This window comes from Psammomys obesus, unplaced genomic scaffold (genome assembly GCF_907164565.1).
Source record: "Psammomys obesus unplaced genomic scaffold, mPsaObe1.curated_primary_1811, whole genome shotgun sequence".
NCBI classification, from domain to species: Eukaryota; Metazoa; Chordata; class Mammalia; order Rodentia; family Muridae; genus Psammomys; species Psammomys obesus.
Window position 1 is genome coordinate 575,776 of NW_026590598.1, and position 14,467 is coordinate 590,242.

The window sequence follows — 14,467 nt, forward strand, 5'->3', positions numbered from 1 at the left end:
TATGCTGAGTAGAAGGAAAAAAAAAGTAAACCCCAGAAACTGCAATACTAGATATCAAAACCTGTGGGTTGCGACCCCTTTGGGAATCGAATGACCCTTTCACAGTGGCCACCTAAGACCACCAGATAACACAGGCATTACAATCTATAACAGTAGTAAAATTACAGTTGTAAAGTAACAGTGGAAATAACTGTATGTTTGCGGCTGTCCACACAATGTGAGAAACTAAAGTGCCGCAGCATTGCAAAGGTAGAGAAACACTGCCGTATGCTCTTCCTAGACCATGTTTAAAGTCACAGAATTGCAAAAGGTGGACAATGATTTAGTGGTTGACAGAGTTTAAGAGGAGGTATGGTTGGCAAGGAAATGGGCAGCAGGATGGACCCTGTTCTGATGGCAATCTGCAGCTTGCCAGCATGCGCAACAATCTCAAGGTTACGATATTGCACTGCAGCTCAGGGCTGTTGGCCATTGGTGGCAAAGTGAGCAAAGTACTTTGGCTTTCTCTGGGTTATGTCTTACATAATTGAGAACTGAGTTATATGTTTTAAGTTCACTTTTTAAAAGGTTGGGACCAGAAGAAATCCTAGCATCCCTGATACCAACCATCAAGCTTGAAGGGTCAAGTGCACGAGCCCTCAGGAACGACAGAAGCAAGCATCCCGGTTCCAGGATTTACTAAGCTTCTCAGGGAACTAGAATGGACATAATCCTTTGATAAGCCCACTTCTCCAACGTGTCCACATTGGACAAGAGAGGCGCTCCATGGAAGCCCGTGTGTCCATCTGAGGTGCTGGCCATCCCAGAGCCCTCTCCTGAGAATCACGAGGGGAGACCAGAAATGGTGTGCTGAGGGCACAGCACGGCCTCATGAACACAAGAGCAGGGGGATGACTGTTATGCTGGGCCACCCCATAGGGTTCCTGCACCCCCAAGCTACACACTCCAAACACCAAAGCTGAAAAGGCAGCCAACAAGCCTCCAGTATAGGATGCGTCCTGACAAAACCCGGTTTACACAATATTTGGAGGAGGAAGATTTATCAATCCCATTAGTTTAGGAAGCAGTTTCCATACCTTCTTGGCAATCCCTTGTGCACATGGACATGAAACACACTGCACTGGCCTACCAAGAAGAACTGACCAGCTGTTTACATTAAAGTTTTGTGATTTCATCAGCCAAAGAACCCTGTTGCCATGTAACTCCCTTTTACTTTTATGTTAAATTAGCTCATAATATTTATGAGTCTATTCATATGGGATAACCGATGATAATTTGGTGTGAACACACACATTTTCATTTCCTCAAACATTTATCATTTCTATGTGACAGAAACCTTCAGATTCTTTTATTTACTTTGAGATCTGTCAAGAATTATAACCAACTGTTTGCCCTGCTGTGCTACAGGACATGAGAGTTAATTTTTCCTATGGATCTGTATGTGGGACCCTTTAGCTCCTCTCCAGTCTCTACCAGACCTTCCTAGTTTCTAACGATCACTATCCTACTTTCTTAGTCTATGCAACTGACCTTTTTTTCAGCATTCAGAAATGAGTAGGAACACGTTTTATTTGTGTCCCAGTGTGTAATTTCAATTACTTAATATAGTGTGCTCCCATTATATGCTGCTACAAATGACAGATGTTTTATTCTTTTTATGGCTAAGTAATATTCACATACATCACATTTTATTTACTCATACATTGATGGACAGCTCAGTTGATTTGCTGTCTTGGCACTGTGCCTGGGCTACAATGGACATGAGAGTGCAGGCTTGCTAAATTCCATAATTTCACATTTGAAGAACCAACATATAGCTTTCTGTAATTATATTAATTTACACCCCACCAGCAATGTAGAAGAGCTTCCATATTCCATATCATGGCCAGTCACACACACACAAGCACACACATGCAGGCAAAACATTTATACATAAAGTAAAATAAATTAACTTTTTAAAGATTACTTTTAAAATAACAATTATATTTTTAACTTCTATAAGATTTAAGATGGCCAGAAAAATTCTTACCAGCCCATGTTTGGATCTGTGAAGTGATAAGGAGATTATCGCCTTGCCAAACAGCCCTTTCTCCCAATACACAATAGAGTTGGACATGAGCCAAAAGACCTAAGGTGCAAGAAGTCTATAATTTAGTCTATACCCACATTTGGCTGGGCTAAAGGACCAGAGAAGAGTCTTAAAGCAAAATGAATAACTGCTCTATTTCTTCATATGTATTTGGAGCCTTCAGTGAATATCAGGATTCATTAATAACAATACTAATGATTGTTCCTACATTTATTAATCATTCACTCTGGAAACAGTATTAAGGCATTCTGCTCAGATATCTCTATAACACTAGGGACAACTAGTTAGCATTACTATGGTACAAGAGAGAGACTAGAGACTCAGGGATGGTAAGAAACTTGCCCAAGATTATCTTAGAGCCAGGTAAGTAATGAGCTACAATTTGAACACAGATCCACCTGACTGGTACCTGTACTCTTAGATAAGGCAATGTAAAATGTTTTTCACATTATGGCTGCTTGACATACAGCCTTCCCCCGCCCCATTCTAACTTCCATCTCTAATTGAAAGTACAGTATCAGCTGGATGTGGTGGCACATGCCTATAATCCCAGCACTCTGGGAGGCAGAGACAGATCTTTGTGAGTTCAAGGCCAATCTAGTTTACAAAGCAAGCTCAGAGCAGCCAAGACTACACAGAGAAACTCTGTCTCAAAAAGGAAAGAAACAAAGTACAGTGTCTGGATTTGAGTTACACTTGAACATGGCCTGTTCACACAGTGTCACTAGGGCATTCATCAACCCATGATGCCTCACCCACACTGAACTCCCAGGCGGTTTCCATAACTGTACCCAGGAAGCCTAGGACATGAGAGTCATACTTCTCTTAATTTGTCAGAAATAAAAGGGCCAGCTTGGGCTACAGCACATACTGTCAAGTGAACACTGAGACAGAAAGCTCTTTATGAGGTGTTTATGAAGAAATAGGGTGAAAATATTTTAATTGTAACAGATACTATTAAGTTTCCAAAATGTCTATACCAACTTTCATTCTCACCAGTAATATGGGAAAGTAAACATCTGTCCAAAAATTCTATGTAACATACACAAAAAACATCCACTACATATTTAAAATGAAAAAAAGAAAAAGTATATACTTTTACTCGGCCTTTGCTTTTTGTAAGAAGCATAAACAATAATCAAATAACATCATAGATGAAGTGAAACGTGAACAGATAGTAAATGAACTCTTAGTAGTCATTATCGCTGAAAAGCATGAGATAATCAATCCTGGCTGTGGTTTTTATAAAACTTCCTCTTAAGTTTTTAAGCAGAAGAAAAAACTTTCACCTTACTTCTTAGGAAAAATAGATAGGGACAAATAACTAAATGTGAAACAAAACATCAACTTCACATGCAAAGAAAATGTAATGCAGCAGCTGTCTTCCAGTGTGGCTTATCAGCTCCACAAGAGCAATTCAGATAAAAGCACTGTTCAGTCAGAGCAGCCTGAGGACACACTTTGCTGGGCGTTCGCCCACGCTTCCGAAGCATCCGGGTCCTCTGGCCTTCTCAGGTCAGTGTGGCATAGCGCTATCATCCAGTACAAAGAGAGCACACACTTTCTATTAAAATGACAGTGTTTCAGCCACTACTTTCCTTCTACAAACAGACAAAGCTCGTTGGCTCTTTCGGTCTTAGTTCTTTACAGATTTAGTGCTGTGGGAATGTCCCTGTAGAATTTCACCTGTTGCAACAAAATGCTAAACGCAGAATTTGGTCTTCTTTGTTCCCTTACCCACTGGATATTCATCTGATGTCAAGGGTTCATGGGACAGTTTCAGGACATGTCACCCAAGAATACCACAGGTTCCTAAGCCTGTGGTGTTTTTAAGTTTTTATATTTTTATATTAATTACAGTTTATTCACTTCGTATCCCGGCTGTAGCTCCCTCCCTCATTCCCTCACAATCCCACCTTCTCTCCCTCATCTTCTCCCATGCCCCTCTCCAAGTCCACTGATAGAGGAGGTCCTCCTCCCCTTCCATCTAACCTAAGCCTATCAGGTCTCATCCTTTTTTTCGCCTTTATTTTATTATTGTTGCTGTTGTTGATATCTTTGTATTCTGGCTGTAGCCCCTTCCCTGATCTCCTCCCAGTCCCACTCTCCTTCCCTGTGCCCCACCTATCCCTCCCCTAGTCCACTGATAGAGGAGGTCCTCCTGCCCTACTATCTGACCCTAGCCTATCAACACTGTCTGGATCCTCTTTCTCTGTGACCTGGTAAAGCTACCTGTCCAGGGGGAGCTCATCAAAGAGCAGGCAACCAAGTTCATGACAGAGACTGCCCCTGTTCCTCTTACTAGGAAACCCCCATGGAGACTGAGCTGCCCATGGGCTGTATCTGAGCAGGAGGTCTAGGTCCTCTCCATGCATGGTCCTTGTTTGATTCATCAGTCTCTTCAGGACCCTCTGGGCCCAGATTTTTTTGGCTCTGTTGGTCTTCTTATGGAGAAAGACCTGGAGGGGTCCAGGTCTTTATATTTCCCTATTCTTCCATAAGATTCCCTGCACGCTGCCCAATCATAGCCAAACTTAGCCACAATCTTTAGATGTGGCTCTTCAGATCTTTTTTTTTTTAATTGAGCTGTTTTCAACAACTTTATACAGAAAATTTTCTGTGGTTTGAGTAATTTCTTAAGAGATATTTCTAGAAATAGAACTGTAGAGTCAAAGGGAAGGAACTTTTTATGGCCCATACACTTCATATTAAATTTCCTCCTCCTGGATGTTTCTAAAGGGTGCAGAAGAACATGTAATGCTTCACTCTGCCAACATCTCGCTGGAACTGGGTGTTCTATAACTGAGTGGTGAAAATGCCATCCTACTTTAATTTGCATTGCTTTGATTACAAGTAAGGTTTTAGTGGTTTTCCATATGTTTGTTAACAAGCTGGGTTTCTTCCTGTGGTTTGTTTTGTAATGTTCTTTACACACTTACATACTGGAAATGATCAGTTTATTTAACTCTAAACTTTGCTGTGGTACATGTTTATTGCAACTCCCCCTCCTTAAAGACTGATGTTGAATCTCATGTAAAGCAATCTTGCCAACTTGGATCCACATAATACTCAATGCGCTCACACACTTCCATGCGCACATAGGCACACCCACACATGCATGTGCACACACACATAGGATTTGTCACAACTATTGTATTTAGAGAACTGATAAAACTGTAGTTCCCACTTTACAGAAGAGAAAGGAAATATGCAAAGCAGACAGAGCCAAATAACCCTAAGTAGCAAAGAGAGAACCAGAATGTACCCTTCAGTTCCAGGAGGATGGTAACTCGGTGGCTAGGAGCCATGCCTATGGTGCATCTTTGCCTCCCTAGAAGGTAAGAACTCCATCTTCTCCAGGGAAGGCAAAAGAGCCCAACAAACTAATGGAGATTAGAAGCTATGTGCAATGCGTCACCCATGGTATCTGTATTATCAATCCTTCACTCTACAAATAATTGCTGATACTGCTGGGGCAGAACACCCTGCTGGGCACTGGGGATACACAGAGGAGCCAGAATTCAGAGCCTGAAATAGACGACCCAACAGCAAATGCTCAATTAGAGTGATGGAGCAAAGACATGTATGAGTCACTGAGAGGGCTCAACTCGAGCCCTTTGATTTACCAAGGCAGAATCTGCCACTCAAGGTCAAATTCATCTTTTTGAAGTTTCACATTTGTGCACAGTCCAGCTCTGCCAACCCAGTGTCATCCATAAAGGGTCACAGACCAAATGCAATGACTCTCCTAAATTTTCCCACATCCATCCATCATGCCCTCCCTCTGTGCCTCTCCCCTCAACAGTAGGAGCCATGCAGTTCCTCAGTGTGTATGTCTTCTCTGCCTGCAAGCCCAGCCATCCATCCCCCAAAGTCTGGTTGCTTCCAAGTAGGCAGAAAGCTTCCTTCTGAAGTCTCCACTCACAGAGCCTTCTGATCCTGGAAGCAGCAAGAAAGAGCTTTGGTATTTTACAAGTCCAGCCTTGCACCTGGCCCCCAAGGGACCCTAGAAGCTGTTTGGAAGTAAAATTAGTCCCCTTTCTACAAAAAACCTGGATCTGCAATGCCATCAGTTCTCCTGGCTCAGATAAAAAGTTTAGGTTGGTTTAGGGTAAGAAGTCAATTGTCTAATACTTTGTATGAAGGAGCTGGAGAAAGCATACACGTGGTGTGTCAGCGCAAACACAGAAGCCTCTGACTCCAAGCAAGCGACGGCCTCCCCTGAAACTTAAGGCCTTTTCTCTGAGACCATACTAAAGATTTGGCTTCCAAGATTTATCATGCAAGTGTCACCATCACACACATAGCTGAATTCCCAGTTCTTCTGGGAACATCCGCTCCACAGAGTACTACTAGCAGCCTCCAATTACTGTGTACTTCCCGTGTACAGGATTGTACTTCAAACACGGCTCACAGATCACCTCAATAAATTCATAGCATGGCCCTATTCAATCACTTAGCCAAATATTTATTGAGTTTTTCCTGGGCACTGGAGATCCTGGAATGAACAGAACAGATGGACTGTCCCTGCTCTGGCGAAACTTTGAATCCAGCAAAGAAAACAGAAAGTACCTAAGATTAATAAATGAAACGTACAATAAGTGATAAAGTCACATATGCTGAGGAAAAGAAGAAAGCAGAAAGGAAGATTGGGAAAAGGACAAGCTAGGAGATAGGTTTAGCAGTTTTATCAGGGAAAGGATTGCTGGGGGCTTTAAGGGACTATTTATCTATTTACTACGCCACCCCACGGGTGGAGGATACTTCATGGCTTGGTCTGATCTGGCCAGTTGAATGCCAACTGACACGATATAAGCCATAACTTGACACATCATTGTGCAAGGATTTGTCTCATGCTCTTGCCAAAACCAATAGGATAGCCCTTAGGTAACTGATGCTCCTTCAGTCTACACCCAGCCAAGATGCTAGAAGCTGAGCCCAGTGAGTCCATCCTAAATGGGGCACACAGAGACCTAAAGTGGCCTATGAAATGTTCATGCAAGTGAGACGTGAAGCCCACCTGGTCACCAGTGACTAACAGAGACTTCGGAGCAAAGACTCTAAGGCAGTGAGGGGAACGGGAAGCTGCTCCAAGCGGAGTGGCACACATGTACATTCACAGCAATGCTAACATACTCAGGAAACAGCAAGGAAACCTAGGTATCTGGGATGTCGGGAGAAAGGAAGATAAAGGCAGGAGAGGAGGTCACAGAGAGGATAAACTGCTGGATAGAGGTTGACTGAGCAATAACTCATCCTCCAAACCAGCACATTTTTTAAAAACTGGAGTAAAATTTGCACAAAGTAAAATGAATTTCTTTCCCATGTACGGTTCTTTGAATTTGACAACTTTAGACAGTGATGTAACCAAAACCATAATCAAATTATAGAGCAGTGTCATCACTCACAAAATTCCCTCCATGACTCTGGGGACTTCATTCATGTAGGCTCAGCCTGGAAAACACTGGTCAGTTTGCTGTTCCTATAGATGACAGCTCCACATTATCATAAAATAAAAGTATGACTCTCAGGCTCTTTTAATGAGTCTGGATCTTTTCACTCAGCTCATGTGTTGTGTGTACCCGTGTGCCCTGTGTACCCAATGTTTGCTCCCTTTCAATAGTGAATAATATTCCATTGTAAATATGAACTGTTTATAATCCATTCTCCAAAAGAAAGATACTGGGGTATGTCTAGTTGAGTGCTATTTTGAATATACTTGCCATGCATATTTACACATAGAAAACCAGAACATGGTTAGGGAGATAGCTTAGTCAGGAAAGTATTTGCCTTGCAAGCATGAGGATCCGAGTTTGAATTCCTATTTTAAAAGATGGATAAGGTATCACACTTGTAACCCCAGTTTTGGGAGACAGAGATCGGCAGATCCCTGAGGCTTGCAGGCCACCCAGCCTTGCCTAGACTATTCTATGAGCTTCAGGTTAGTGAGAGACCCTGTCTCAAGAAAACAAGGTAGATGCCACCTGAGGAACGGTCCCTTGGGTTGACCTCTAGCCTCCACAAACATACTCACACACACTCTTGCACCACTCACACACACATAAACACTAAAATTCACATTTACTGAATAAATAAATATTTTAAAAATAGAGAACCAGTACATTTTGGAAGTAAAAAATTATTCTGGGACGAGAGGTATAGTAGGTGGGGAACATCCTGCAGCTTAGCCTGTAGTAGAGAGATTCCAGCTATTTTCCCTGGTGAGGTGGGAAAATGATTCGGAGATCAAAGATGTGGTTGGCTGTGATTTTAAGAGGATCCCTCTGGCTGCCTCAGAACACCAAGCTATAGAGGTCAAGGACAGAGGCAGAGGGCTCTTGCGTAAACAGGTAAGGATGGTGGTGATTTAGACCAGAGAAGGTACTGTTGGAGAGATCAGACTCAAAGTACCAGAAAGCCAGGACTGACAGAACTGTTGAGAGGCATGAAAGACCCCAAGACCTGAGGAACTAATGAAAGGGTAATGCTACTTCACAGAGAAGGCATGGGGATGGTTCGGCATTTGCGTGGAGCTACCTACTGAGAAGGCATTCTAGAGTCCCTAGTCACCTTCCCCATATAGTCTTTAATTACAGAAAGGACACATGTTCTCCTGCTGAGAAATAGTTCATACATGATTCCAACAACATAGATGTGCCTGCTCCTAGAAGGGCTCCACCTGGTCTCTGTTGACGCAAGAAGCCCAAACAGAGAGAATTATGCCTTCCTGTGGGGGCAAATCAAAGCCAGTCATGAGGTCAAGGGAGGAAGAAAAAAGTAATAGCACAAGGTGAAAAAGGTCAACAGGAAGGCCACAGTACCTGTGGGCTGCACCGAAGAAAGTGCCAGAAAAGAGGGTGCAGCCAGAGCCAGATACTACTCTGCCTCTGTTGCTAGAGACCAGAGGACTCAGGTAGGCAATTCAGAGGCCCTCAGTAGATCCATGTAAACTTGACTGACAGCCACCACTCACTCCATTTGGGAGGGGACCCTTGAGCCCCTGAGCCTCCCTCAGTTCAATAGCTGGGACTAGATTCTTCATGTACCACTGAAGGAGGATCTCCTGAAGGGCTCAATGTTCAGATTCCAAGAACAGGGGCTACAGTCTAGGTAGAGAAAGACGGACCCTGCAGACAAGCCCAGAAGAAAATTTCCCATAGTTGGTTCATGCAATTTCTTCCTGGAGGATGGGGACAGTCCCACTCCATTTAACATCATCTCCAACTCTGCACAGCCATTATATAAAATGTTTACAATAACTAGGAGCCTTTACAAAAAGAACATACACTACTTCCCAAGGATAAGAAGGACACGGGCATCACCGTCACCCCCAGGCATATTGATCACTTCCCTCTCCCTGAGTCATGTCATGGAGGAAGCAGAAAGTCATTACTAAGCAGGCTGGGCCAAATCTTGCACACTAGAAATAAATTAGTCATCCGGTGACAGCACTAGGCACATGCTGCTGGGTGTTTCTGGCTCTCTGTAGATACCCATTCATCACATCTCTCGGTCCCCAGAAGGATAGCTCCTTTCGATGAACCTCCCTCATACATGTGGTTCTCTAGTGTGACCCAGGGTCTATCCAAACTACTCACATGCACACACACACACACACACACACACACACACACACACACACACGTTCACATGCAGACACACATGCTCCAGTCTCACATGGAAGTCGATGTGTGCTCTTCTCTCACTTTCTTTTTTTTTTTAATTTTATTTTTTTCTTATCAGTTACATTTTATTAACTCTGTATCCCAGCCATGTCCCGCTCCCTCATTCCCTCCCAATCCCACCCTCCCTCCCTCATCTCCACCGTGTGCCCCTTTCCAAGTCCACTGATGGGGAGGACCTCCTCCCCATTCATCCGATCCTGTTTTATCAGGTATCTTCAGGACTGGCTGCGAAGCCCTCCTCTGTGGCCTAACAGGACTGCTCCTCCCTTGGGGGGTGGGGAGACCAAAGAGCCAGTCATTGAGTTCCTGTTAGAAATAGTCCTTGTTCCCCTCACTATGGGAAACCAATTGGTTACTGAGCTACCACAGGCTACATCTGAGCAGAGGTTCTAGGTTACATCCATACATGGTCCTTGGTTGAATGTCAGTCTCAGAAAAGACCCTGTGCCCAGATATATTTGGTCCTTGTGGAGCTAGCAAGAACAGGCTTAGGGAGATACAGAACAGGGCTTGTATGAGTCGGAGTTCTCTAAAGAAACAGAACTGACAGAGTGACTATATACATTGATCTAGAAAGAGGATTTATTATAATAGCTTATAGGCTGTGATCCATCTAGTTCAATAATGGCCATCAACCAATGGAAAGTCCAAGAATCCCATAGTTTTTTCAGTCTATGAAGCTGGGTGTCTCAGCTGGACCTCAGTGTATTCTGGAACCCTAAAGAGGTAGACTCTAATGCCAATGAAGGAATAGACTTGCCAGTGAGAACAACAAGGCCAAAAGGAAATATTTCCTTCATACATGTCCTTTATATCCACTGCCAACAGAAGGTGTGGCTCAGACTAATGGTGGATATTCCCACTTCAGACGATTCAGATTTAAGGCAGGTCTTCCCACTTCAAGTGAACTAATTACAAACAATCTGCCACAGGTGTACCCAGATTCTTGGGTTATAGTTAATTCCATATAGTAGTCATTTGGCAACCTAGAATAGCCATCACAGGGTTCAACTCTAAGCCAGGCAAAAAGGAGGAGCCTTTTGCAAAGTCACCATCCAGCCAAGAGAGCACCTGGGCCCCCATCTCCTATACACTTGCTCTGCAAGCTTACATGTGTCTCGGAACAAGGTCTCACTAAGTGTGTGGGTACCAGGAACCTGAAAAGAAGGTTCAAAACTGTCTCCCATTCCTGTATCCCCTAACCCATCAGGAACACAACTCAGACTCACTGTGTGGCTGAGTCCTACTTTCCCTCCCAGAGTACAGGTTCCTGCTTCACGGATGAGCCGTGCAGGCATATGGCCACCATGCTCAGTAAATCTAAAGGCCATCTCCAGCTGGCATCAGACAGGTAATGTGTTGCAGAGGAAGCATGGGCTACGTGAGAGTCATTCATCAGAAGCAATGCTCAGCCAACTGAATGCTAAGAGCTATCTATGCCTTCTTCAGGGTCTTGGCCAAACCCAACCCCCAGGTGTTGAGGACAATAAGCCTCTGTCCCTTCAGCTGTTGATAGATGCCCACGCTACAGCATGCGCCACACTCATGGGTCACTGAATCCAGACTGGTATCATACTGTTTAATCTCCTGGGACCAATCGCGGTGCACAGAATCTGTGTGGCCTACAACCAGACAACATGCTGGAGTGCAGGCGCCGGAGATGTGAGAACAGGAATGGAAAAGATGTAGCACACAAAAGCTGGAAGCAAGCAAGGTCTACAGCAAGTGACAGGGCTGTGACAGGTCTCCTGCCTCCACATGCCTGCACTTGGCTGCTGAGATTAATCTACCTGACAAATCAATCCTACCCACTTCTTGCCTCATTATTTATTCACATAATTAGATCCACATTTGGAGGGTTTTTAAAGTAGTGATTTCCAGTTGCTATGAACATCTGGGTTAAATTTCCAGCACCTTTTTCCTCAGTAAGTTGAAGGAGTGTTTTCAGTAGAATGTGCTATGTTCTTGTAAGAAATATTATCCCAAATAGAGAAATAGACACATGGGGACTGGGGTAAGTTTAACACGCCCAGGAAGGCAATGGGATGATGGAGGATAGCATCATCCCCAAGTCTAGAGAAGCATGGCACATGTCAACCACAGACAGGAGGGAGCTGAGACCCAGAGGGTGGATGCTCTCTGCCCATGGTCACAGGCAACAGAGTACAGAGTCTCTCAGAAGCAGTTCCTCTGTTAGAGGCCCCGCTGGTTTCTGCATCTGTTCTCCCCAGAACATTGTGAATATGTTTGCCATTCTTGCCTCCTGTTCTCACAAAACTACGAATTGAGTCCTGACCTTCTAAGATACAGATCTCAGTAATGGAAAGAGAATGTTCTTCAGAAAAAGCAGAGCTGAAAGGGGCAGCAGCCGCCACTCGGCAGTGTTGTTCTGGGCATTAAGGCTGTACTTCCTGTCTTGAATACATTTATAAAGCCCATTCTGCATGTTGAGTGCTGGGGAAGAAAGGCGGCTATACTCCCTCTCTAGCAAAGATTAGAATCTAGTGGGCGAGACTGACATTAGTCAAAAAAGCATATGACAGATAGATCACTGCAGTGTGAAACATGAGCTTGAAGGGAAATCTTGGGTAGCGTTTCATATCTAACAGGACTATTGACAGCAAGTTGTCTAGGAAAGGCTGGCCTGAGCAACCATGGAAAGATGAAAAGGATGACGGGGTTAGCAGTGTAAAGAAGGTACAGGAGCAGTCCAGACTGACTCAGGGTCAAAAATCCATGTGGGAAAAGATTCTTGAAAGGCCTGTGATCCGTACTGCAGAGTGGAAGGGACAGTCCCCAACACCCCCTTCATGGAGCCAAGAACAGGAAGGTGTTGGTCAGCAGTTGGTATTCATCAAATACAGTTCCCCCCACTCTGACCTTCTGACCTGCTCCAGGAAATGTGCTATCAGCAAATTTTCAAAGAATATTTCAAGAATGGATTCAAAGAAAACAATAAAACACTACTCAGCAGGTTTTCACCACTGTCAAAAACAATTGGCTGAAGATTGGAACAGCCATGATTTCCAATAACAGGAAACATTAGGTAAGCTACGGAACATCAATTCTTCATCCAGATGCAATCATTAAAACAACTGTTACAAAGGCTTTGAGACCACACAGGAAATGTTTATGGCAGGATGCTAGGTTAGAAAAGCAGAGCACAGAATTTCATCTCGATTGTAAGTATTTATATATTAAATTGGTGCACATGTGGTCAGAGGAAAACAAGTGTCAGGCAACAGGCAGTTCTTCAGGAGAAGAAAAGGGAGGGAGGGTAGGATTGGGAAGAGACGAGGGAGGCGGCCACAGCCAGGATACAAAGTGAACAAACTGTAATATATAATAAAAAAAATATTTTAGAGAAAGAAAAAAAATAGGTAGTTCTTCCTACCTGTGATGTAATATGTTGAGAGTAGAGAGGCATCTGCGCTGAGGGGTGAGGATGGGAGGAAGGACCGTGTCTTCAAGCAGAGGCCTAACCAAGCCATCTGCCCCTCTAATTGGTGCCCATTGGTCAGATGAAGGCAGAGGCTCTGATCAAAGTCAAATGGCAGACCTAAGTCATGGAAGTCAGGTGGAAGTACTGAGTGGTGGCTAACAGTGGAGAGGTTCTGGGATGAGAGGTTGAAGTCTAGGTAGATGTTGTTAGAACTAATGGGTATGATGAGATGGAGAACAGAGGTGAAAAGTGAAAGAGCCAAGAAATAATGAGGAAAATGATTTGACGGAGGTTAGTTGAGTTCTGGAACATACGGGTTGGGGCTAAGACCTACAGGCCACCCATGGGCTGGGCCACACCTGCCTTTGGATACCATATAGTAAATACAATACTATATTGCAAGTTGGGATAAGGAATATCCTGAAGGAATGCTTAGGTCTGAAGCCCAGGTGCAAGGCATAGTGACAGTATTGCTGTCCTGTGTGACATATAGTTTGTCAGTGGTCACTCATCTTTCGGGTAGCTCCTTCCTCCAGATAGCCAAACTTAAGAGACAGCTCCAACCACTTCCAAGTTTAGCTGCTTCTCTGATTGGCATTCCTGGAGGCAGAGAGCCAAACAGCTAGAGCTCTGCATGAACAGCTTCGAGAGATGCATAATGGAAACCAGGAATTCTCCTGGAATTGCCTCATAACTTTGAGGCAAACCCAACAAATTATGTTGAGACATTAGATATATTTTGTTGAAGCTCAGCATTAAAGGTGTCATTTTACTCAGAATGGCCATGGCTAGGGTAAAACAGCAAGCTAGTAAACTCTTGTTAGACACTGAGTAAACCTTGTTTAGGACCCCCTAGGCCAGCTGTTCTCAACCTCCCCAGTGCTGCTACCCTTTAATACAGTTCCTCATTTTGTAGTGACCACCAATCATAAAAATATTTTCATTGCTACTTTATAGCTGTGGTTCTGCTACTGTGATGAATAGTAAAATAAATATCTGTTTTCCGATGGTCTTAGGCAAGCTGTGAAAGGATCATTCTATCCCTCAAGGGGTCATGACCCTCAGGTTGAGAACTGCCGCACTAGAGGAAGAAATAGCCACAATGCTGCTTCACAGTGTTTGATGGACAACTGTTCAGTGGGTGAGTTCAAATGTGCATGCATGTGTGAGTGCATGCGTCTGCCTGTCCATCTGTCTGTCTGCGGTGTGTGTGTGTGTGTGTGTGTGTGTGTGTGTGTGTGTGTGTGTGTG

At 43.9% G+C, this 14,467-nt stretch overlaps 1 protein-coding gene across 2 annotated transcripts in view; it reads right to left on the reverse strand.

Annotated features, from left to right (window-relative positions):
• Nucleotides 1-14,467, reverse strand: part of Grid1 (glutamate ionotropic receptor delta type subunit 1) — a 735,469-nt gene that overhangs the window by 498,925 nt on the left and 222,077 nt on the right. The gene's annotated exons all lie outside the window — the stretch shown is intronic.